The sequence below is a fragment of the Bubalus kerabau genome, chromosome 11 (genome assembly GCF_029407905.1).
Source record: "Bubalus kerabau isolate K-KA32 ecotype Philippines breed swamp buffalo chromosome 11, PCC_UOA_SB_1v2, whole genome shotgun sequence".
Taxonomy (NCBI): domain Eukaryota; kingdom Metazoa; phylum Chordata; class Mammalia; order Artiodactyla; family Bovidae; genus Bubalus; species Bubalus kerabau.
The window spans coordinates 19,991,905-20,019,438 of NC_073634.1; positions in this window are offsets into that span (position 1 = coordinate 19,991,905).

Here is a 27,534-nt window from a genome sequence, read left to right on the forward strand (position 1 = left end):
TCCTGTCCGAGTCTTTGCGACCCCATGAATCGCAGCATGCCAGGCCTCCCTGCCCATCACCAACTTCTGGAGTTCACTGAGACTCACGTCCATGGAGTCAGTGATGCCATCCAGCCATCTCATCCTCTGTCGTCCCCTTCTCCTCCTGCCCCCAATCCCTCCCAGCATCAGAGTCTTTTCCAATGAGTCAACTCTTCACATGAGGTGGCCAAAGTACTGGAGTTTCAGCTTTAGCATCATTCCTTCCAAAGAAATCCCAGAGCTGATCTCCTTCAGAATGGACTGCTTGGATCTCCTTGCAGTCCAAGGGACTCTCAAATGTCTTCTCCAACACCGCACTTCAAAAGCATCAATTCTTCGGCGCTCAGCCTTCTTCACAGCCCAACTCTCACATTCATACATGACCACAGGAAAAACCATAGCCTTGACTAGACAAACCTTTGTTGGCAAAGTAATGTCTCTGCTTTTGAACATGCTATCTAGGTTGCTCATAACTTTCCTTCCAAGGAGTAAGCGTCTTTTAATTTCATGGCTGCAGTCACCATCCGCAGTGATTTTGGAGCCCAGAAAAATAAAGTCTGACACTGTTTCCACTGTTTCCCCATCTATTTCCCATGAAGTAGTGGGACCGGATGCCATGATCTTCGTTTTCTGAATGTTCAGCTTTAAGCCAACTTTTTCACTCTCCACTTTCACTTTCATCAAGAAGCTTTTTAGTTCCTCTTCACTTTCTGCCATAAGGGTGGTGTCATCTGAATATCTGAGGTTATTGATATTTCTCCCGGCAATCTTGATTCCAGCTTGTGTTTCTTCCAGTCCAGTGTTTCTCATGATGTACTCTGCATATAAGTTAAATAAACAGGGTGACAATATACAGCCTTGACGAACTCCTTTTCCTATTTGGAACCAGTCTGTTGTTCCCTGTCCAGTTCTAACTGTTGCTTCCTCACCTGCATACAGATTTCTCAAGAGACAGGTCTGGTGGTCTGGTATTCCCATCTCTTTCAGAATTTTCCACAGTTGATTGTGATCCACACAGTCAAAGGCTTTGGCATAGTCAATAAAGCAGAAATAGATGTTTTTCTGGAACTCTCTTGCTTTTTCCATGATCCAGCGGATGTTGGCAATTTGATCGCTGGTTCCTCTGCCTTTTCTAAAACCAGCTTGAACATCAGAAAGTTCACAGTTCACATATTGCTGAAGCCTGGCTTGGAGAATTTTGAGCATTACTTTACTAGCGTGTGAGATGAGTGCAATTGTGCGGTAGTTTGAGCATTCTTTGGCATTGCCTTTCTTTGGGGTTGGAATGAAAACTGACCTTTTCCAGTCCTATGGCCACTGCTGAGTTTTTCAAATTTGCTGGCATATTGAGTGCAGCACTTTCACAGCATTATCTTTCAGGATTTGGAATAGCTCAACTGGAATTCCATCACCTCCACTAGCTTTGTTCGTAGTGATGCTTTCTAAGGCCCACTTGACTTCACATTCCAGGATGTCTGGCTCTAGGTCAGTGATCACACCATCGTGATTATCTGGGTCGTGAAGATCTTTTTTGTACAGTTTTTCTGTGTATTCTTGCCATCTCTTCTTGATATCTTCTGCTTCTGTTAGGTCCATACCATTTCTGTCCTTTATCGAGCCCATCTTTGCATGAAATGTTCCTTTGGTATCTCTGATTTTCTTGAAGAGATCCCTAGTCTTTCCCATTCTGTTGTTTTCCTCTATTTCTTTGCATTGATTGCTGAAGAAGGCTTTCTTATCTCTTGCTATTCTTTGGAACTCTGCATTCAGATGTTTATATCTTTCCTTTTCTCCTTTGCTTTTCACTTCTCTTCTTTTCACAGCTATTTGCAAGGTCTCCCCAGACAGCCATTTTGCTTTTTTGCATTTCTTTTCTATGGGAATGGTTTTGATCCCTGTCTCCTGTACAATGTCACGAACCTCATTCCATAGTTCATCAGGCACTCTATCTATCAGATCTAGGCCCTTAAATCTATTTCTCACGACCAGAAGAGTTACCCTGCGTCCGAGGTCAGGGGCAGCAGCCAGGAGGAGATACCCTACACCCCAAGCCCAAGGCCAGGGGCGATGGGCAGGAGGAGCTACCCCAGGCCCCTACGCCCGAGGCCAAGGGCAGCGGGGAGGAGCAACCGCATGTTCAAGGAGCCGTGGCTGCGCGGGCGCAGGAGGGCCTAGAGGAACTATCTCACATTGAAGGTCAGGAAGGGCGGCGGTGAGGAGATACCCCTCGTTCAAAGTAAGGAGCAGTGGCTGCACTTTGCTGGAGCAGCCATGAAGAGATACCCCACGCCCAAGGTAAGAGAAACCCAAGTAAGATGGTAGGTATTGCAAGAGGGCATCAGAGGGCAAACACACTGAAACCATACTCACAGAAAACTAGTCAATCTAATCACACTACGACCACAGCCTTGTCTAACTCAATGAAACTAAGCCATGCCCATCGGGCAACCCAAGACAGGCGGGTCACGGTGGAGAGATTTGACCGAATGTGGTCCACTGGAGAAGGGAATGGCAAACCACTTCAGTATTCTTGCCTTGAGAACCCCATGAACAGAAGAAAAAGGCAAAATGATAGGATACTGAAAGAGGAACTCCCCAGGTCAGTAGGTGCGCAATATGCTACTGGAGATCAGTGGAGAAATTACTCCAGAAAGAATGAAGGGATGGAGCCAAAGCAAAAAGAATACCCAGCTGTGGGTGTGACTGGTGATAGAAGCAAGGTCTGATGCTGTAAAGAGCAATATTGCATAGGAACCTGGAATGTTAGATCCATGAATCAAGGCAAATTGGAAGTGGTCAAACAAGAGATGGCAAGAGTGAATGTTAACATTCTAGGAATCAGCGAACTGAAATGGACTGGAATGGGTGAATTTAACTCAGATGACCATTATATCTACTACTGCGGGCAGGAATCCCTCAGAATAAATGGAGTGGCCATCATGGTCAACAAAAGAGTCCAAAATGCAGTACTTGGATGCAATCTCAAAAACGACAGAATGATCTCTGTTCGTTTCCAAGGCAAACCATTCAATATCACAGTAATCCAAGTCTATGCCCCAACCAGAAATGCTGAAGAAGCTGAAGTTGAATGGTTCTATGAAGACCTACAAGACCTGATGTGAATATTGGTCTGTTATTTTCTTGTAATGAAAGTATGTTAGTATTCAGATATCTTGCCATATATCAGGGTTTGACATTAGAGTTATGGTGTTAGATGTTAGAAAGTGTTAGAAAGTACTATCTCTACTTCTATTTTCAGAAAAGTTTTTAAATAAAATAAAATTTTTAAAAAAAGAAAAAAAAAGAAATTTTTTTGTATAATTGATACTATTTCTTCCTTAAATCTTTGTAAGAATTCACCAATGAAGCCATCTGGGGCTTGAGTTTCCTTTGTGGGAAGGTTTCTAACTATAAATTCAATGACTTTAATATATATATGATTTAAATATATCATATTTCTACTTCTTCACTGGTCTTTAACAGTTTGTATCATTCAAAGAATTTGCCCATTATCACATTTATTGACAAAAGTTGTTCCTGATATTCCCTTATAATCCTTATAATATTTATGGAATTCATCATGATATCCTCTCATTCATTCCTGATATTAGTAATTTGTATCTGTTATCTCATATAATTAGTATGCCCAGAAGCATATCAATTTTATTGATCTTCTCAAAGAATCAGATTTTGGTTTAATTGGCTTTCTTTTTTTTTTTTTTCTCATTTTTTATTTCATAAATTTATACTCTTTACACATTGACTTTGGTCTTTATTATTTCCTTTCTTTCGATTACTTTGCCTTTTATTTGCCCTTCTCTCTCTGGTTTGCTAAAGTACATTTTAAGGTCACTAATTTGAGAACTTTACTAACATAAACCTGTTATATTATAAAGTTTCTCCTATTTACTGGTCTAGTAATATCACACACATTTTTGTATGTTTCAATAGATTTTTTGAAAAATCGCTGTGCTATCTTATGATCTCAAGACAACACTACTAAATATTTATGTATTACAACCTTGTTCTTCTCTGTGTATGTGTACATTTGTTTCTGTGTTTCTTTTCTCCCCTTGGTCAGGAAGATCTAGAGCTGGAACTGATGCCATATTAAAGTAAGGACAGAGCAACATTTTGCCTACAGTCTGTATGAGCCTCTAGCCCTGTTTATTAATATAATCTCTCTTATACAAAATTATTGGTAGGTCTGATCCCCAACCAGATATTTCTTATCTCATTTGAGGATGGTTAGTAATCTGATATCAGCATGAAGATATTAAGTGCCCAAGAGGTACAACTGTAAACAGAGTTATCACAAAAAAAATTTTTGCTAGCATTACATCCTATTTGTGCTAATATATGAAATTTATTTCTTCATGAAGTACATACAGATTTTAATAGGACTGATTTTATTTAAACTCATTGTTTTATTCTCATGAGAGAGAAAAAGTCATACATGATACAGGATAAGGTATTAAAATATAAAAAGGGAATTTTCTTAAACTTGTCCATCAATAAAATATCCAGTTCAGATTATTGCAATCTATGCATTATAACAGTGTTTGACTTATTACAGTAGTGTATTTATTTTGATTTATTTATCTTGTAAGTCAAATCTTTCAATAATTAAATGTTTCACAAACACATAGAATTTAGTTTCCTTAATCATCAATTAAGATCATCATAAAACATAAAAATAAAACATAAAACATGATTATCATAAAAAACATGCACTCATTGCTCAGTAACTGTTTACTTTAAAAATAAAATTATACCAGAAACTGAACGATAAGTGCATGTACATTATCACATTGAATAGTCATAAGAGTTCTGCAAGCTAGTTTCTATTATCCCCATTTTGCAGATTAGGAAATCAGGCTCAGAGTGATTTAACTGAGTCACACAAGGAGTTGAAACGATATTTTTCTGACTACCCTGGCAATGCTTTCTACTTTGCAAATATACTATTTCAAAAAATTAAATTCTAACTGTACTTATTTAATGTTATGTGCATACTTAAGGCCAAACATGTTGGTGAAAGGATTTTATTTATTTATTTTAATTGGAGGCTAATTACGTTACAATATTATAGTGGTTTTTGCCATACATTGACGTGAATCAGCCATGGGTTTACATGTGTTCCCCATCCTGAACCCCCTTCCCACCTCCCTCCCCATCTCATCCGTCCGGGTCATCCCAGTGCACCAGCTCTGAGTACCCTGTCTCATGCATCATACCTGGACTGGCAATGTTTCACATATGATAATTTCATATGTTTCACAATGATGTATTGTTTCAATGCTATTCTCTCAGATCATCCCACCCTCACCCTCTCTCACAGAGTCCAAAAGACTGTTCTATACATCTGTGTCTCTTTCGCTGTCTTGCATATAGGGTTATCATTACCATCACTCTAAATTTCATAAATATGCATTAGTATACTGTATTGGTGTTTTTCTTTCTGGCTTACTTCGCTTGGTGTAATAGGCTCGAGTTTCAACCACCTCATTAGAACTGATTCAAATGTATTCTTTTTAGTGGCTAATGGCTGAGTAATACTCCACTGTGTATATGTGCCATAGCTTTCTTATCCATTCGTTTGCTGATGGACATCTAGGTTGCTTCCATGTCCTGGCTATTATAAACAGTGCTGTGATGAACACTGGGGTACATGTGTCTCTATCAATTCTGGTTTCCTCAGTGTGTATGCCCAGCAGTGGGATTGCTGGGTTGTATGGCAGTTCTATTTCCAGTTTTTTAAGGAATCTTCACACTGTTCTCCATAGTGGCTGTACTAGTTTGCATTCCCACCAACAGTGTAAGAGGGTTCCCTTTTCTCCACACCCTCTCCAGCATTTATTGCTTGTAGACTTTAGGATCGCAGCCATTCTGACTGGCGTGAAATGGTACCTCATTGTGGTTTTGATTTGCATTTCTCTGATAATGAAACTAAAAGACGCTTACTCCTTGGAAGGAAAGTTATGACCAACCTAGATAGCATATTAAAAAGCAGAGATATTACTTTGCTGACAAAGGCCTGTCTAGTCAAGGTTATGGTTTTTCCAGTAGTCATGTATGGATATGAGAGTTGGACTGTGAAGAAAGCTGAGCGCCAAAGAATTGATGCTTTTGAACTGTGGTGCTGGAGAAGACTCTTGCGAGTCCCTTGGACTGCAAGGAGATCCAACCAGTCCATCCTAAAGGAGACCAGTCCTGGGTGTTCATTGGAAGGACTGATACTGAGGCTGAAACGCCAATACTTTGGTTACCTGATGCAAAAGCTGACTCATTGAAAAAGACCCTGATGCTGGGAGGGATTAGGGGCAGGAGGAGAAGGGGACGACAGAGGATGAGATGGCTGGATGGCATCACTGACTCTATGCACATGAGTTTGAGTGAACTCTAGGAGTTGGTGATGGACAGAGAGGCCTGGCATGCTGTGACTCATGGGGTCGCAAAGAGTCAGGCATGACTGAGTAACTGAACTGAACTGATAATGAGTGATGTTGAGCATCTTTTCATGTGTTTGTTAGCCTGTCTGTTTAGTTCTTTGGCCCATTTTTTGATTGGGTCATTTATTTTTCTGGAATTGAGCTGTAGGAGTTGCTTGTATATTTTTGAGATTAATTCTTTGTCAGATGTTTCATTTGCTATTATCTTCTCCCATTCTGAAGGCTGTCTTTTCACTTTGCTTACAGTTTCCTTCTTTGTGCAAAAGCTTTTAAGTTTAATTAGGTCCCATTTGTTTATTTTTGCTTTTATTTCCATTACTCTGGGAGGTAGGTCATAGAGGATCCTGCTGTGATTTATGTCGAAGAGTGTTTTGCCTCTAGGAGTTTTATAGTTTCTGGTCTTACGTTTAGATCTTTGATCCATTTTGAGTTATTTTTGTGTATGGTGTTAGAAACTGTTTCACTCTTTTACAAGTGGTTGACCAGTTTTCCCAGCACCACTTGTTAAAGAGATTGTCTTTTCTCCATTGTATATTCTTGCCTCCTTTGTCGAAGATAAGGTGTCCATAGGTGCGTGGATTTATCTCTGGGCTTTCTATTTTGTTCCATTGATCTATATTTCTGTCTTTGTGCCAGTACCATACTGTCTTGATGACTGTGGCTTTGTAGTAGAGCCTGAAGTCAGGCAGGTTGATTCTTCCAGTTCCATTCTTCTTTCTCAAGATTTCTTTGGCTATTTGAAGTTTTTTTTGTATTTCCATACAAATTGTGAAATTATTTGTTCTAGTTCTCTGAAAAATACCGTTGGGAAAGGATTTTAATTTCAGACAAATTAGAAGCCCAGTAATGACTAATAAACAGTCTCATCATATCCTATCTATATTTCAGAACCAAGAATTAAAACTTAAAATATCTAAGGCAGTTTTTATCAATAGGATTGCCACACAGAAGGAAAATGAGTGTTTTCAAGTCCCAGTGACCCTCATTAAATTAAGACACAAGTGGATTTGTGTCATTATTACATACAACTACAAACTCAGGTTTTTTTCAAAAATTAATATGGTTAGATGTCAAAAAAAAAAAAGAGCTAGCCCTGTGAATTTACTGTCTCTTTATATAAAATGCCAAGCAGTGCATATCAATTTTTGAGAGAGAAATTAAAAGCTCTGTATGCATGTGTGAGTGTATCATAGGAAGTCAGGAAACATTTGCAGAGAATATGAGTCAGTCATTCAACTCTCTGGTCTTTTCATGGTCTCACTTTAGATCCAAGAAACCTTGGACCGAAAGTGAACTTGGAATCCCTTGGCTTTCTCTGGTTGGTCCAAAGTGTTCAGGCCTGGGACTGCCTTTAGTTCTGCAAATAGCCATGCCAGGCAGTTCTGGAAAATTAGCTTTCATATCATCCCTGTCCTGGCCTTGGATATTGTAAAATTAAGTAGTGACAGGACACGGTTCAGTGAAAACTCAGAATTAATTCATTAGATGCTTTTCTGAGCCAAGAAAAGGTTAAAAACCTAAGAGAACTACTTCTGAGGTATTTCCACAGGTTCTGAATAAGGAGGGGTCACCGCAGGTCATGAAAGTGGGCATTCTCTCAGGACAAATTCTCATTCACCGGCTGGTCTGAAAATAATTAGCCTGAAGCGCTTTGTGCACAAAGGCCATAAAAATATTCATTCTGCAGGGTGCTTACTGTATTCTTCATTAACTTCTGGGCATCTCAGCACTTTTAATTATATGCTCTTGAAACCAGTGTATTACGTTGAAAAATAAGTTGAGAAAGACTTTCCTGAGTGGAGTGGGGATGTTGATTTAGTTTCAAAATGAATTCTACTGTTCTCTAAATTTTAACAATAGCATTGTTAAGGACTTGAGTTGCTGTGGAATTGTAAAACACCTGGCTGCTTCAAGCCAATTTCTTTAATAAAAATGCCAAGCAATGTTTATGGTTTATAACTATGTGTTTTAACATCATCTCTTCTAATCTGCTTGTTCCACACTGTTCAAAGTGCACATAAGGATATTGTAAGCAGTACCATCCTTCTCTGATGGGGACATGAAGAGTTGCTTACATGGTATGTTTTCTTTCTTCATGTAACAGTTTTTATAATAGAAGAAGTAACACATAATAATTTTTTCATAACTCAAAGAATTCTAAATAATATACAGGGAAAAAAAATTAAAAACCTCCCCATGACTCCTAAAACCTAGGAATAAAATCAATGAAAATACATTTAGCATTTTTTTAATATATAAACAAAAAATATATATAGCTTTTTTAAGAAATTAAGGTTAACTGTATTTAATCATAATTTATATGTACTGGGAAAATGAACCAAATACATTTTCTTAGGCTTAATCTCAAAAGTTCAGAAATTTTAGTTAGTCTTAGAAAGCTTATGAAAGGCTTGGCATGACCCAAAATATCGTTAGTTTATATATTTACTAACTGTACTTATTATGCAAAACAAAAAATCTAATGGGAAATTATTTCCCCCTTTCCTCTCCTTAATGTGAAACTAATTTTACTAATAGTAAAATGCAGGAGATGTAAGAGATGTGAGTTTGATCCCTGGGTTGGGAAGATCCCCTGGAGGAAGGCATGGCAACCCATTCCAGTATTCTTGCCTGGACAGAGGAGCCTGGCAGGCTATAGTCCACAGGGTTGTAAAGAGTTAGAAATGAAAAGCAACTTAGCATGCATGCACAAACAGTACAGTCCTAGCACCAATCAATTTGTTTTACATTTGTTTTAGTGGATTTTCTTTCACTTACATAATAGGCATCTTCTAACAGCAAAGGGACAAAACAGTCACGTGACTATTTACATTTGTTGATTATGTTGCTAGTTCTAGTACTCTAGACAGCTACTGAGGTGGATGATAAAGGGCTCTTCTAACATTTGAGAAAGAGATGTGGGAATTTTAGTTTCCAAATTAAGCTGTTCTCAGTTCCCAAAAACAGACCATTGAAACTATCAATTGATGCTTCAATCTATTATCCTATCATGGACTCTCCCTATAGAAGAAAGAAGTAGTGAGTTTATAATGGTTAACGTCTATAATATATGAACCCATGGATAACACTTTTCATTAATTAACACATGAAAGCTCCATCTAGATACTTAGATTCTAGTTATCTACTCATCATTTGGACTGGTGAGGCAATTAAGGTCTCTTGGTTACTCTTAAGATAACAATATTTCTTAATCTCCTGTGCCAGACACTACTAATTGCTTAGCCAGTATTCATGCTCCTTGTTTCCAAATTAATAGAGATCTGACTTTCCTCCAAATGCTATCATGATTAGTTATGTTTCCTAACTTCCTTGCACTAGGTGAATTATTTGGCTCAGTCCTGGCCTATGAGATTAAAAAAAAAATCTTTTGGAAATTTATTTAAAATTTTTCTTTCCTTCTATGGATTCCATACACTCACTCTCATCACTTTTTTATGCTAGAAAGGGAGATGGAAAATGTATGTGGAACAGCTATTTGTAAGGCCTCATCAGACAACCATTTTGCCTTTTTGCATTTTTTTTTCTCAGGGATAGTCTTGATCACTGACTTCTGTACAATGTCACGAACCTCTGTCCAAAGTTCTTCAGGAACTGTGTCTATCAGATCTAATTCCTTGAAGCTGTTTGTCATTTCCACTGTATAATCATAAGGGATTTGATTTAGGTCATACCTGAATGGTCTAGTGGTTTTGCCTACTTTCTTCAATTTAAGTCTCAATTTGGCAATAAGGAGTTTGTGATCTTAGCCACAGTCTGTTCCCAGTCTTGTTTTTGCTGACTGTATAGAGCTTCTCCATCAATTCTTTGTTGGTCACATCTTTTGCAAACATTTCACATTTCATAGGCTTTATTTTGTTTGACTTGATTTATGGTTTCCTTTCTCTAAAGCAGTTTTTAGTTCTGCATTAAAATGTCCTAATTGTTTGGAGAGGCTGTTGTTTATCAATTTAATCAGAACTGTTTAGTTTTTGAACTTTTTACTGAGGCCTAACATACACACACACAAAAACATATAGTTCTGAGTGTGCATCTTTCTCTTCACAGATAAGATGAAATATAAATGGATTTTCACAAGGTAAGCCTTACCAGCATATTATTTCTAGATTACTTAAAATGCTTATTGCAAGTCCTTTGTAAATAATTGCCAGCAAGCACACATTCAACTTTTTATTTTTGGAACTTTTGGAAAATTTCTTAAATATTTTCAGTCTATGTTTGACAATCGGTGAATGCAGAATCTGTGAACATTGAGGGCCATCTATACATGTGACTATACTTGTGCTGTTTTGACAATTTATTCCTGAAGAAAGATGAAGTCTCAATTGACATTTCTGCTCTTCTCCCTCCCTCTGATGTTCAAGCTGGTTTTAGAAAAGGCAGAGGAACCAGCGATCAAATTGCCAACATCCGCTGGATCATGGAAAAAGCAAGAGAGTTCCAGAAAAACATCTATTTCTGCTTTATTGACTATGCCAAAGCCTTTGACTGTGTGGATCACAATCAACTGTGGAAAATTCTGAAAGAGATGGGAATACCAGGCCACCTAACCTGCCTCTTGAGAAATTTGTATGTAGGTGAGGAAGCAACAGTTAGAACTGGACATGGAACAACAGACTGGTTCCAAATAGGAAAAGGAGTTCGTCAAGGCTGTATATTGTCACCCTGTTTATTTAACTTCTATGCAGAGTACATCATGAGAAACGCTGGGCTGGAAGAAACACAAGCTGGAATCAAGATTTCCGGGAGAAATATCAATAACCTCAGATATGCAGATGAAACCACCCTTATGGCAGAAAGTGAAGAGGAACTAAAAACCTTCTTGATGAAAGTGAAAGAGGAGAGTGAAAAAGTTGGCTTAAAGCTCAACATTCAGAAAACGAAGATCATGGCATCCGGTTCCATCACTTAATGGGAAATAGATGGGGAAACAGTGGAAACAGTGTCAGACTTTATTTTCCTGGGCTCCAAAATCACTGCGGATGGTGACTGCAGCCATGAAATTAAAAGGCACTTACTCCTTGGAAGGAAAGTTATGACCAAACTAGACAGCATATTCAAAAGCAGAGACATTACTTTGCCAACAAAGGTTTGTCTAGTCAAGGCTATGGTTTTTCCAGTGGTCATGTATGGATGTGAGAGTTGGACTGTGAAGAAGGCTGAGCGCCAAAGATTTGATGCTTTTGAACTGTGGTATTGGCGAAGACCCTTGAGAGTCCCTTGGACTGCAAGATCCAAGCAGTCCATTCTGAAGGAGATCAGCCCTGGGATTTCTTTGGAAAGAATGATGCTGAAGCTGAAACTCCAGTACTTTGGCCACCTCATGCGAAGAGCTGACTCATTGGAAAAGACTCTGATGCTGGGAGGGATTGGGAGCAGGAGGAGAAGGGCATGACAGAGGATGAGATGGCTGGATGGCATCACTGACTCGATGGACGTGAGTCTGAGTGAACTCCGGGAGTTGGTGATGGACAGGGGGGCCTGGCGTGCTGCGATTCATGGGGTCTCAAAGAGTCGGACACGACTGAGCAACTGATCTGATCTGATCTGAATGAACACTCATGAGAAAAGTGTTGACCGAATCACCAAGTCACATTTTAAGAGCTTAGCTTTATGTTCCATTTCCACTTCTAATTGGTAGGTTGGATCTAAGTGTGGGGTAGGTCTCATGTTGCCCTTCATTACTTTCCTAATCTGGTTGGTTGGTTTGGCTCTTAGGTATGGGTTTTTCTGAATTCTTCTCAGTAGATTTAGCAAATAAAAATACAGGATACCCAATTAAATTTGGATTTTTTTTGGGGGGGCTATAACTATGTCTCAAATATTGTGCACTTATGCTAAAATTATTTAACTGCACTTCGAATTTAATTCATCCTCTGTTTATCTGGTATCCCTGCTTCCCAGCACAGCCAAGTTGTAAGCCATCACCTAGTTCCAGCATGGTGAGAAAGGTCATAGATATCACGGACTCTTATGCACCCTAGGGAAGATCAAATGCTGGCAGATGAAGACATTGTTACATTGGTTTTTAAGGAGCTGTGGTCTTTCAGCAACTACTGAGACATGAGAGGTTATGCAGATGCTCATCCTGAATATGAGAGTAAAGCATTAATACTATTTCTAAGTATTTTTAAAGTTTTATTTTTTTTAACTAATGGGGAATTGCCTTACAATTTTTGTGTTAGTTTCTTCTGTACAATAATGTGAATCAGTCATAATATACTCCCATCCCTCATCCTCCCCCTATCCTACCCCTACCCCCGTCTAGGTCATCACAGAGCTCCAGACTGAGATCCCTGTGTTATTTAGCAACTTCCCACTAACTGTTTTACACATTATAGTGTATATATGTCAGTGCTACTTTCTGAGTCATCGTTTGTAAGGTAGTTCGATGTGAAATTTATGTTCACCTGTTTATATCAATGCATTTTGCTTGAGGTGTGTGTATCTGATGCGTCAGTGTAATGAAACTGAACGCTGTCATCTGTTTTGCTCATATGAACCCAATTATAGTCCAAGGAAATGGAAAAGACATGCTTTCTCCCCTCAGAATACCTCCTATCTTGATTTTATTTTGCTATAATCTGAGTACCTTGTAAAAAGGAAATTCCACCAGAGAGATTCTTCAAAGTGTATTTACCAGTCTCAGTTGATTAAAAATGGCATCAATACAGTTGATTCTTAGAAGTTACTTCAACCTGTAATTAACCTTACTCTTTCTTTAAGGGTTCTTTAATTCACCAGGCATTTTCTAGAATGGAATCAGTGAGCCAGGGGCATTTACTGAAGATGCTTGGATAGCTGCCCATCTCACAGGTTAGCAATCTTTTATTTGTCTCCTTGGGGCCTCCTCCCCTCTCATCTGATTATTCTTTTATAAATGAGTCATTGTATCAGGTAGCTCAGAAAGTCCATGTCACATAAACTGATGGATATATCATCTGCTTTTCAAGACAGCAGTGCTGCATCTGTATGCTTATTGCTGTTTGGTCAGGATTTCCTCGGCAGATTACTTTTTCAGTTGACTATAACATCACTGCCAGATTGTTAATTGTATAAGTTAGTTTGTTTCAGGGCTTTCAGTTCTAAAGAATTGTTTATCCCAGTTCTGATATAACACATTTTTAAATTATTTATTTAAACCAAGCTTTTTAATTTATTTATTATTATTTTTTGCTTTATTGCAGGATCTCACTCCTTGTTTGGTTGAGAGGGTCTAGTATACCCATTCTCTGTACCCTTGGTGGTTTCTCTAAAACAGCTTTTGGTTCTACATATAAATTTACTGCTGTGACTGGCTGTTGGTTATCAATTTAATCACAATTCTTTTTTTTTTTGTTTTGTTTTTAATGAGGCCTAATATACATTTATAAAAAATACAGTTGTAAGTGTCCATCTTTCTTTTTGCAAAGAAAACAAAATGTAAATGGGTTTTCCCAAGATAAGCACTACCACCATATCAGAAGTTCTCCACTTTCATGCCCCTTTAAGTCATAGCCCCCCCAAATGTTCTTGGACCCCATGAACAGTATGAAAAGGCAAAAAGATAGGACACTGAAAGATGAACTCCATAGGTAGGTAGGTGCCCAATATGCTACTGGAGATCAGTGGAGAAATAACTACAGAAAGAATGAAGAGACAAAGCCAAAGCAAAAACAACACCCAGTTGAGGATGTGACTGGTGATAGAAGCAAAGCCTAATGCTGTAAAGAGCAATACTGCATAAGAACATACAATGTTAGGTTCATGAATCAAGGCAAACTGGAAGTGGTCAAACAGGAGATGGCAAGAGCGAACGTCGACATTTTAGGAATCAGCAGAATAAAATGGACTGGAATGGGTGAATTTAACTCACATGACCATTATGTCTACTACTATGGGCAAGAATCCCTTAGAAGAAATAGAGTAGCCATCATTGCCAACAAAAGAGTCCGAAATGCAGTACTTGGATGCAATCTCAAAAACGACAGAATGATCTCTGTTTGTTTACAAGGCTACGTTCGTTTACATGGTTCATTTACAACCATTCAATATCACAGTAATCCAAGTCTATGCCGCGACCAGTAATGCTGAAGAAGCTGAAGTTGACTATGAAGACCTACAAGAACTTCTAGAAATAAAATTCAAAAAAGATGTCCTTTTCATTATAGGGGAGTGGGATGCAAAAGTAGGAAGTCAAGAGATACCTGGAGTAACAGGCAAATTTGGCCTTGGAGTTAAAAAATGAAGCAGGGGAAAAGCTAACAGAGTTTTGCCAAGAGAACACACTGGTCATAGCAAACAGCCTATTCCAACAACACAAGAGAAGACTCTACACAAAGTCATCACCATATGGGTAATACTGAAATCAGATTGATTATATTCTTTGCAGCCAAAGATAGAGAAACTCTGTACAGTAAGCAAAAACAAGACCAGGAGCTGACTGTGGCTCAGATCATGAACTCTTTATTACCAAATTGAGACTTAAATTGAAGAAAGTAGGCAAAACCACTAGACCATTCAGATATGACCAAAATCAAATTCAAATCCCTTATGATTATACAGTGGACGTGGCAAATAGATTCAAGGGATTAGGTCTGATAGACAGAGTGCCTGATGAACTATGGTCGGAGGTTCATGATATTGTACAGGAAACAGGGATCAAGACTTTCCCCAAGAAAAAGAAATGCAAAAAAGCAAAATGGCTATCTAAGGAGGCCTTATAAATAGCTGTGCAAAGAAGAGAAGTGAAAAGCAATGGAGAAAAGGAAAGATATACCCATTTGAATTCAGAGTTCCAAAGAATCACAAGGAGAGATAAGAAAGCCTTCCTCAGTGATCAGTACAAAGAAATAGAGGAAAACAAGAGAATGGGAAAGACTAGAGATCTCTTCAAGAAAATTAGAGATATTAAGGGAACATTTAATGCAAAAATGGGCTCAATAAAGGACAGAGATTGTATGGACCTAACAGAAGCCGAAGATATTAAAAAGAGGTGGCAAGAATTCACAGAACTATACAAAAAAGATCTTCAGTACCCAGATAATCACGATGGTATGATCATTCACCTAGAGCCAGACATCCTGGAATGCAAAGTCAAGTGGGCTTTAGGAAGCATCACTATGAACAAAGCTAGTGGAGGTGATGGAATTCCAGTAGAGCTATTTCAGATCCTAAATGATGATGCTGTGAAAGTGCTGCACTCAATAGGCCAGTAAATTTGGAAAGCTCAGCAGTGGCCACAGGACTGGAAAAGGTCAGTTTTCATTCCAATCCCAAAGAAAGGCAATGCCAAAGAATGTTCATGCTGCCACACAATTGCACTCATCTCACATGCTAGTAAAGTAATGCTCAAAATTCTCCAAGCTAGGCTTCAACAGTATATGAACTGTGAAATTCCAGATGTTCAAGCTGGATTTAGAAAAGGCAGAGGAACCAGAGATCAAATTGCCAACATCTGTTAGATTATCAAAAAAGCAAATGAGTTCCAGAAAAATGTCTATTTCTGCCTTATTGACTATGCCAAAGCCTTTGACTGTTGGATCACAAAAAAACTGTGGGAAATTCTTACGGCGATGGGAACACTAGACCACCTGACCTGCCTCTTGAGAAATCTATATGTATGTCAAGAGGCATCAGTTAGAACTGAACATAGAACAACAGACTGGTTCCATATAGGGAAAGGAGTATGTCAAGGCTGTATATTGTCACCCTGCTTATTTAACTTATATGCAGAGTACGTCATGAGAAATGCTGGACTGGATGAAGCACAAGCTGGAATCAAGATTGCCGGGAGAAATATCAATAACCTCTATGCAATAACATCACCCTAATTGCAGAAAGCAAAGAACTAAAGAGCCTCTTGATGATAGTGAAAGAGGAGAGTGAAAAAGTTGGCTTAAAGCTCAACATTCAGAAAACTAAGAGCATGACATCTGGTCCCATCACTTCATGGCAAAGAGATGGGGAAACAGTAGAAACAGCAACAGACTTTATTTTCTTAGGCTCCAAAATCACTGCAGATGGTGATTGTAGTCATGAAATTAAAAGAGACACTTACTCCTTGGAGGAAAAGTTGTGACCAAACTAGACAGCATATTAAAAAGCAGAGACATTATTTTGGCAACAAAAGTCTGTCTAGTCAAGGCTATGATTTTTCCAGGAGTCATGTATGAATGTGAGAGTTGGACTATAAAGAAAGCTGAGCACCAAAGAATTGATGCTTTTCAACTGTGGTGTTGGAGAAGAGTCTTGAGAATCCCTTGGACAGCAAGAAGATCCAACCAGCCCTTCCTAAAGGAAATCAGTCCTGAATATTCGTTGGAAGGAGTGATGCTAAAGGTGAAACTCCAGTATTTTGGCCACCTGATGTGAGGAACTGACTCATTTGAAAAGACCCTGATGTTGTGAAAGATTGAAGGTGGGAGGAAAAGGGGACGGCAGAGGATGAGATGTTTGGATGGCATCACCGACTCAATGGACATAAGTTTGAGTAAACCCCGGGAGCTGGTGATGGACAGGAAGGACTGACATGCTGCAGTCCATGCGATTGCAAACAGTCGAACGGGGCTTAATGACTAACAGAACTGAACTGAACCCCCCACCGAGGAACTGCTACTCTTATTTTTAGCAGTATAGATTAGTTTTGCCTAATTTTGAAGTTTATATAAGTAGATGTTCTTTTTGTGTCTAATATCTTTTGTTCAACATTGCATTTGTGGAAGTAATCTACTTTGTTGCAGAAATTGTAGCTTACTCACTCTCATTGCTGTACAATACTGCATTTTTTGAGTGTATCAGAATTTATGCACTCTGACAGTTGACAGGCATTTGAGTAGTGATGCTGTGAGTTATTTTGCATGTCTTTGGATAAACATGACATTTTTATTTTGGTACATACCTAAGAGAAAAATTTTTGAATTCTCATTGAATTTTATGGCTAACTCATGCATCATATGTTGTATGTCCTTGAATCTATTTCCTGCCTCACACTTGGCCACCCCTACATCCTATCCTCCACATTTGTTTGTTTTAACTTGTCTTTCCTTATGACTTACCACCAACATGATTTAAGCAACATTTTATTTATAGTTCTAATTCTACCTTAATTCTTAAAGATTAAGGTCATTGTCCCCAGTTTTACCAGTTTATAGCCTAACTCGGGTTTCCTGTAGCACTAGCCCCCACAGGATTATTTGTAGCAGTCCCTTAGGGTTCCTTGTACATGCCTACTTTTTTAGATGCTGTCTGCTCTTTGGTATCACAGGGGCGCTGTGGTGATATACTAGTGGAGGCATCCTAGGTAGGAGCTACATCCTAAGTAGCTCCATCGGATATTTTCCCTTTCTGTTTCAGAAACAATAGTTTGGAGTAAGAAAAGTGGTTTATGTATGGTTTAAATTTCTTTTGTTTCTTTCTTAGCTTTATATGTGTCTATATGGGCTCACTATCAGACAGAGATAAGAGTCCAGAGGGATGAGTTTATTGACAAACCCAAGTAAGTGAATGTAAATGCCATGATTTACTCAGAGTTTTTTTTTTTTTTTTCTTTCCTTACCCAGTCTAAGGATTAACTCAAATTATCATCGCCTGGTTTCTTATTTCTTGATGAAAAAACACATCCCATTTATGCCAATTAACTTTGGGTGACTTTAGCCATCAGTTTTTCATGCATACTCAGGGCTGTCAGAATCTCATTTAGCTTCACATGGAGACCCCACACTGCCGGGAGTCGGCATATTGCATATTGAGTGCACATTGCATATTGAGTGCAGCACTTTCCACAGCATCATCTTTCAGGATCTGGAATAGCTCAACTGGAATTCTGTCACTGCCGGGAGCCAGCGTGAAGAACTCCGCCCATGACAAAGGTCATGAGGAAGGAGGCTCGGCATACGCAAAGGCGGGATTGAGCCTCAGGAGTCCCCCTGGAAATTCTCGAGCATCTACCCCCCAAACCAGAGTCTGCCCACTTTCTGCTTTGTGCTTTCACCTACACCTCTGACTTTATGGGGGGCTGTCCCCCACTACCTCTCTCTGAAAAAAGAATTAGCTTACAGCTCCAGTTAATAATTCTTGGGTGTGACAGTGTTTCAACCTACAAACTCCTTTGGAAATCCTCTAGCCTGCCTGAATAGGTTTTTCCGGCCACATGTGATTGTTCAGAGCCTCCCAACTGTGAGAGGCAGGAGATGTTCTAAACTGTCTAAACACAGATTCTTTTGAGTAGTTAAAAGATTGATTAGAAATTGTATTGGTGAAGGGTTTTTCACTTATTGAGCCAATGTTTGCTGTTAAGTCTCCATACTCCTTACCTACTGTGTCCTTGGCAGTGTATTGATTGATATAATGGGTGTATAGAAATGTAAAATGCAGCTTTGTCCAATGCTTTTTTGGAGGCTGGTGCCTGACTTTGGAATAATCACCTTTAGAGAAAAATAAGTTTCTTAAAATGTTAACAGGCCTCCGGGCCAGAAGATGATGTCAATCACCTGAACTTTTGCATATGATAAGTTTGAAAGCTTGGCTTCGATTAGAACCAGGAACTGCTGTCCTTGCATGACTCCACCCCTTCCCCCATTATCCTCTATGCATAACTTAAGGTATAAAAACTACTTTGGAAAATAAAGTGTGGGCCTTGTTCACTGAAACTTGGTCTCCCCATGACGCTCTTTTTCAAATTCTGGCTGAGTCTCCATCTGGAGCGTGGAACCCACCATGCTTGCTAATTATGTCTGGGCTTCTAAGATCCGACCGGGGAGGCCTCAGTGTCTCCTCTCCTTTGGGAGAATGGAAGGACGCCTGCGGCCTACGTAAGTGGTGCAATCTTGAAGTTTTATTGGTCTCCCGCGTAAACCAAGCTACTCAGCCTCTTTTCTCCACTGAATTTTCCTACTGAGCTATCCTCATTCTATTACTCTTGTATCCTTAATTAAAATGTAATTAAGCAGTTGTTTCCTGACCCTCGCCTATGCCATCTCTCCTTCGAATACCCTGGATCAGCCGGGGCTGGACCCCGGCACCACACAAATATTCAATCTTGATCTTTATATTATCCCAAATGTCATGGTTGATTTCAGCAGAATCCTTGTCAAGCTTAAAACTATGCTTCTTTCCAGTTTGGGGTAGAGAGATGTAATGAATATGGAAAGATGAAGTGAAGTAATTAGATTATTATTTCTTCTTTATGGGATTCCCTGGTAGCTCGGCTAGTAAAGAATCTACCTGCAATGTAGGAGATCCCAGTTCGATTCCTGGGTCAGGAAGATCCCCTGGAGAAAGGATAGGCTATCCACTCCAGTATTCAGGGCTTCTTGGGTGGCTCAGACAGTAAAGAATCCTCCTGCAATATGTGAGACCTGGGTTCAATCCCTGGGTTGGGAAGGATATGGCAACCCACTCCAATGTTCTTGCCCAGAGAATCCCCATGGACAGAGGAGCCTGGCAGGCTCCAGTCTCACGGTGTCTTCTTTATAGAAAGGGTACTTATCTGAATGAAAAACTTCCAGATATAAAAAAATATTCAAATGTAAAATCCAAACTGCAGCATTAGTTTAGCGAGAAGTATACACAATATTGAATCTACCGAGTCTCTCGTTCTCAGTGTCTGAACCTCCTTTAGCATCCCTACTTCTTTACTCTTCCAGAGGCAGCTCCACTCTCCATCACATGCTCCTGTGTGTCCACGCTCAGCTCTCTTGCCTTTCTTTCTCCATCACACTTGCCTGGCAAATACTGATACAGTTGAGTCCAGTTTTCAGTTCTTCCCCCATTAACCCCTTAACTGGTTGTCAGAGAACAACACAAAGCCATACTGACTGGTCTTATCTGAAATGTATGACCATGATTCTTAAGTGGACTCTTACTCTCACCAGCAATTCCACTGCTGCTGCTAAGTTGCTTCAGTCGTGTCCGACTTCGTGCGACCCCATAGACGGCAGCCACCAGGCTCCCCCGTCCCTGGGATTCTCCAGGCAAGAACACTGGAGTGGGTTGCAATTCCACTACCTTTCATTATTTAATGCTTCTCCCTCTATCTATTGTATTCTCTCTCTTCAAATTCCATCTTCCCATTCACCTGTTCTTATTTTCAGCTGATGACTTTGTATTTTCTTTCATTAAGAATATGGCAGCATTCAAACAAGCACTCCTTTATTTCTCACGATTCCCTCCATCCCTCTGCACTGCATCTGTACCCATACATTCTATTTCCCCCTTGCACAATGAATGAGCACTTCTGCTCCTGTCTAAGGCCAGTCTCTCCATTTGTGTCTTGGTACCTGTCCCATTTTTCAAAGCTGTTGCTTCTGTGATTCCTTTTCTCTATTGCATTGTCTGCTTTTCTCTCCTGACAGAATCAGCAACAGTAGCAGCAGTCTTTAGATCTTACTGAAAGAATTGTCTAGACCCACTGTCTTCATTTCCTCAACTTATTTTTTCCACGTGACCACTCCATTTGGGTACTTGTCCACACACAAAACTGAAACCCATTTGTCAAGGTCACCAATGATTTTATCATTGTCAAAATTTTAACACTGTCAAAATCAGTCTTGATTTTCCTTAGCCTCTAAGATGTTTTTGCCATAATGAAACCATCATGAAGCCTCTTCACTTGGCTTCAGGACCACACATCCTCTTAATTTCCCTCTGACCTTGCTATCTACTGTTTCTCAGTCTCTTTTGTGGTCTCATCCTTGACCTTTTGACCTATGTTCATGCTGCCTTACCCCTAATTATCTGTAATCCTTCATTGGATAGTCTCATCCAGGTCTGTGTCTGGATAAAATACACTTCAGTTCTCAAGATTCCCCAATTTCTCTTCAGTCCACAATTGACCCTGAACTTCTGGCTTGTGTAGCCATAGCTCCATTTGACTCAAGCTTCACATTTCACAACTGATCTCTGGACCCCTGCATCCTCAGCCCCTTCTTTCTCAGTGTTCCCTTCCTTCAGCAGCTCTGATTCCTTCTGTCAGTACTCTGATACTCATTTTTTTTTTTAAATTTCTTTATTCTTGCTTCCTCTCTTTTTCTTATAACTGAGCCACCTTCAAAATAGATCCAGAATCAGAACAATTCTGACAAATTTCCACTGCTACACCATTGCCCAAAGTGGTGTTCTTTCTTGCCTAGATTTTTACTACTGCTTCTAAAGTAGTCTCCCTACTGCTTTCTCAAGCCTTCTTCAGTTTATCCCCCACATGTCAGCCTTTGGAGTATAAAACCTGATCTGTAACTTCCTTGATCAAAATTATTCAGTGGCCTCATCCCCTGGTTCTCTGCCTTTACTCACACACCTGCAGTGATAATAGCTTTCTTACTACTTCTTGGACAAGTTAAGGAAATCCCTGTCTTAGGGCATTTGTACCTTGTAACCCTCAGTCCAGAGGTGTCTAGAAATCGTCCCCCCATTTATTGAGTCTAAAATCTCTTTCTCAGAAAATAAAATAATTTTCTTATCAACATATACCTAAAATAACTGTCCTCATTGGTCTGTACCCCCTTACTCTGGTTATTTTGTATCCCTAAACATATATGTGGGTCTTCCTCAATGGCTCAGTGCTTAAAGAATCCACCTGCAGTGCAGGAGACACAGGAGACATGGGTTTGGTCCTTGGGTTTGGAAGATCCCTGGAGGAGGAAATAACAACCCACCCCAGTATTCTTGCCTGAAAAATCCCATTGACAGAGTAGCCTGGTGGGCTACAGTCCAAAGGGTCCAAAAAGTCAGACACAGCTGGGTTACTAAGCACAAACACATATGTGTTTGTGAGGTTTTGTTTTGCCTTGTTATTTTTGGCCCATCTTAGCCACTAGGTTATAAAATCCATGTAGACAAGGACTCTGTTTTGTTTACCAGTCTCTATCTAGCACATATAGCAGCATCTGATGTGTGATAGGTGTTAGTAAATATTTCATTTATTGAATGCATGAATTGAAATGAAATAAATAATCATTCATCTGGGAATGTTCAGTCTTCTCACAACCATTACAAGCTAGCAAAGTGAATTCTACTTTTAACAAAGATAATTCTTTCCTACACTTCACCTTGGAAAAAGGAAAAATGGATATTTTTTTCTTACTGAAATTAGTTTAAGTATATACTTTAAAAAGAGATAAATGGGGGAGAGAGAGCAATTCAGGAAGAATCCAGGTATTAGAGATGGAAGTGTGGACAGAAGAACAGCTGCTATGGGCTTTGAGTTAGCTTGGACTTGGACTTTCTGCATCTTCTTTGACCTTCCTTCAGCTTCTTCTCCAATATTGATAGGGATTCATAGAGGGTGTGGAGAAAAGGGAACCCTCTTACACTGTTGGTGGGAATGCAAACTAGTACAGCCACTATGGAGAACAGTGTGGAGATTCCTTAAAAAACTGGAAATAGACCTGCCTTATGATCCAGCAATCCCACTGCTGGGCATACACACTGAGGAAACCAGAAGGGAAAGAGACACGAGTACCCCAATGTTCATCGCAGCACTGTTTATAATAGCCAGGACATGGAAGCAACCTAGATGTCCATCAGCAGATGAATGGATAAGAAAGCTGTGGTACATATACACAATGGAGTATTATTCAGCCATTAAAAAGAATACATTTGAATCAGTTCTAATGAGGTGGATGAAACTGGAGCCTATTATACAGAGTGAAGTAAGCCAGAAAGAAAAACACCAATACAGTATACTAACGCATATATATGGAATTTAGAAAGATGATAACAATAACCCTGTGTAGGAGACAGCAAAAGAGACACTGATGTATAGAACAGTCTTATGGACTCTGTGAGAGAGGGAGAGGGTGGGAAGATTTGGGAGAATGGCATTGAAACATGTAAAATATCATGTATGATACGAGTTGCCAGTCCAGGTTCGATGCATGATACTGGATGCTTGGGGCTGGTGCACTGGGACGACCCAGAGGGATGGAATGGGGAGGGAGAAGGGAGGAGGGTTCAGGATGGGGAACACATGTATAGATTCATTTAGATATTTGGCAAAACTAATACAGTTATGTAAAGTTTAAAAATAAAATTAAAAAAAAAAAAAGAAGCAGGTGGGTGTGATTACAATGGCTGTGAATATTACTTTAGGATTTCTCTTAATAACTGAAAAAATTGTACTAATTTTAAATTGCTTATGCTATTAGCTCTTTCTTTTTCTGTTTTATTATTATTTTACATAAAAGACAAATGTAGCATATATTAAGAGAAATTTTACACAATGCTATTGAAACAAACACATATGAACTCACTTCTTACCTTAAGAATTAGAATACTTGATAGATATACTTAAGGCTTATTGTATATTCTGCCCTGCTGATAATCACCTACACATATGCACCTTTCAGGAAACCACTGTCTTGAATTATCCCTTGTTTTTTTTAATTGTTTTAATACATACTGGTGAATCTCTAAAAACATACTAAGTTTAAGGGCAGGGAATCCTGGTGTGCTGCAGTCCATGGGGTCGCAAAGAGTGGGACATGACTAAGTGACTGAACAACAACAACAAAAGTTTAGTTAAATAAGCAGAATAGTATTAGCGTCTTATAATTTGCATTTTTTGTGAAAATTTGTAGCAGGGGTAGACTGCTGGGAGGATTTTTTTTTTCTTATTTATACATTTATCTTCCCTTTCTTAACTGCCATCTTTCAAGAGCCCCAGTTTTACTTCCCATCTCTTTGATGTCTGTCAAACCGCAAGTTACGAGGCCCTAGGAATCAGCATACAAAACTGGGCAAATAAAGATTCAAGGCCTAGTTACCTCTCTGGAGTCAAGCTTTCTAGTCATTTCTGTTGAGAGAGTAACATCAAATATATTAAGTGTACATCTGACACATTATTTTAGGTGCTGTCTATTGGCTTGCTACCTCCATAAGAGGTTAATCTGTCTTATTTCTTTTTTTAATTACGATGCCATGCTGAGACCAAACTGTGTAAATTAGCCCTTATGATTCTACACATTATGATAGATTTGAATGGAGGATTTGTCTTACTTAAACAGTGATTAGAGATAATGAATTATCGAAGAGATTCCATGAATCTGAAACCCAAACATTTTTACTGTGGCAAAAGCAAGAGTGCCTTTACCCTATATTAACATTAGTAGAAAAAAAAATTAGTGGATATTCACCAGGTACTTCTTATGTTCTAAGCACCTTTCTAAATATATTATTTGAATTTATTCACTGAACCCTCACAGAAACATTATGAGGCAGGTATCAGTTTTGTCACATTTTATAAATCATGACACTGAGGCACAGAGAGCTTAAGTAACATGCCTAAAGTCCACACAGCTGAATAAGTGGAAGAGCTGAATCTAAGAGATTGGGTGAGAAAAGTGGCTGGATTATAACTGTTCATAGAGATCATAAAGAAAGAGAGAGAAACTAGAGGAAAGAAAGGAGATCCTGAAAACACCAGCCCTTGCAAACTCTTGTCTATGTACCATGAACTAAAGCCAGGGCAGCCTGGTGAACCTGGGCAAGGGCAGAGGAGTCATGTTCTAAGCTGGCTGGTTTAACATACATACAAAAGAGAAAGAATTGGTGAAGGTACATGAGCATAGTTTGAAACGGGAAAGAGGCACACACAGGAAAAAATGGGCATTCGAGTTCTTAGCAAGGAAATATGTTAGAACCTTAGAAATGGTAGGTCAGCAGGAGATGAGATTCAGGAATGGATGATGATTGGGCTGCTAAGCCAAGAAGGTAGGAACATCATAACTGGATGGTCAAGAACATAGTTTGATTTGACACTAAATTGAATAAATACTTTAATAATGCTCTTAGTATTCCCTGCTTTAAACTAGAATTTTTCAGTACATGGGGGTAGAGGTTGAATATAAAAGGAGTTGGTTTAGTGGCCACATCTGTCAGGTTTAAAGGGAGCAAGGGGCAAGGAGCCAGGTGCACCATTAGTCAGCATAGTGTGTCATTAGAACCATTCTCGGCTCTATGGCCTCTGTCACTTAAGTTAACAAATATATTATTAAAAGGGTCACCTTTCAGCCTGGAAATGACAGATTATTACCTTCCTGATCCCACCTCCTTGCTCTGTGATCTCTCACTTGTTTCTAAAAATCTAGTACTGACAGCAAGGGTGGATATCAGATTCTTTTTCTTTTTTGGTTTCTGACCTAGACTGTGGCTCAAGATGCTATTTAAAATAAGATTGTTCAAAACTATAATTAATTCCTTTATCTTGCCAAACAAAATTATAGGAATGCTCCATTTAGAATAAGTTAATTTGAATAGTAGCAGATTCTATTACTATTTTATAAGCCAGATATTTGAGAAAAAAAATCCATACTGACCTCAATGTCTTTTACAATGTACACTATTCATTAGTCTTTTTTTGTTTGTTTGTTTTAATCAAATATGAGACATTTGAAAATGAAGACTTTATATACAGCAAATATGTATAGTTACTGGAGAAACATAAAGGGAAAAACAAGTTCAAGTAAACAAAAGATTAGAATAATTAAAGGAAGTTAATAGAAGCTCAGCAGGGAGTAAATTCCATTCATGTCTACTTCACTGAACTGACTTTATACGTTCACTACCCCTTCTCACTGTGTACATGTGTACATGATGTGTGTGCTGACCTGTGTGCATGTGTGTGCACATGTGTGTGTGCATGTGTGTGCACATGTGTTGTCCATGATACACATAAACAACAGAGTAAAGAGTGGTAAATGTCAGCAAAATTGTAAAATTTTAGAGCTGTAGTGTTTGTTAGATATTATCTAGCCCTCCGAGAGTCTCATTTTGAGGATGATATATCCCAGAAAGGTTAAATGACATGCCTAAAATAAGACAATTTGGAAGTGGCAAAAGGAACCAATTTTGGCAAAAACTACAGAAGTTCCAAGGAAGAAACAAATGGAAACCAAAGAGATTAAGTTGTGGGTTATTAGGCTTTTGAGGGAGGGAATTGTTATTGTTACCAATTATTTTTCTTTGACTTTAGCTATTATGAGCCAGATTTTTTTTAAATATAAAAAAGACAAAATAATTATGTATCAATATAACGAAAATTAATGAAATGAAACTTGTGGCATGTTTAGGGGGCTAACACTTGAGTTTTGCATAGCTATCAAATACTTAATATCAGGTACAAATTTTTGTCCAGAAAGTGTGAAAAGGATATTTATGGCAAAACCTTAAACATATTGCTAAAATAGTAGTGGTTTAAAGAAAAGTCAATAAACTTGTTTATCAATGTCAAGTGGCACTTAACACCTAGTGTTCACAAACATATTTGGACACAGAGGATGATGGAGTTTCTTGAGCTTCCTGGAAGAATAGTCTTTTGACAACTCATAACTAATGGAAAAGTTTTGGTGATACAGAACTGAAAAATTGGCAAGCAAAAAAAAAAATAATCTAATAGTATAAACTGTATAGAGAGATACAAGTAAAAGGCTTAAAGGAAAGGTGAGAAATATTTAGCTATGGGAGTAGCTGAGCATCCAATGAGGATGAGAAGACAGCACACCTCCTTTTACACAAGATGGTGCCATCTCATCCTTCCTTCTTAGGGCAGCCTAATATGCAAAGAGTGAATAACTCAGAGTTCCAGAGATGGAGTTTGGAAAGCATCAATCTGGCCTGCTAATTTGGTACGCTTTCAGCCTAAGAGGGTCAAGATGCAAAATTTTGGGTGGAAAAAAATATATGTATATATCACATTAAAAAAAAATAAAATATTTGAGCTTTCAAGCTGCAGATTATCATTTCTAATTAAATCTATTCTTCTACAACCCATTTTTCTACAAAGAAATAACTAAGAGCACATATATTGGACCAATTTTCATACCATATATGTGTGAAAATCTTATTGATACTTTTAGTAAAGTCTTAACTGAGCATCTACTATTGGCATGCAATTTCCTGGATAATGGTGGCATAAAGATGGAAATCATCTGATTCCTGTCCTCATGGAGCTTATTTCCTGAGATCAGAGAAGATATGTGCATAACTAATTGAAAAACAAAGTCAAAAGTGATGGATATTATATGAGAGTGACAGAAACTCATTTTGTAGATTCATTCAGCCATTCAAC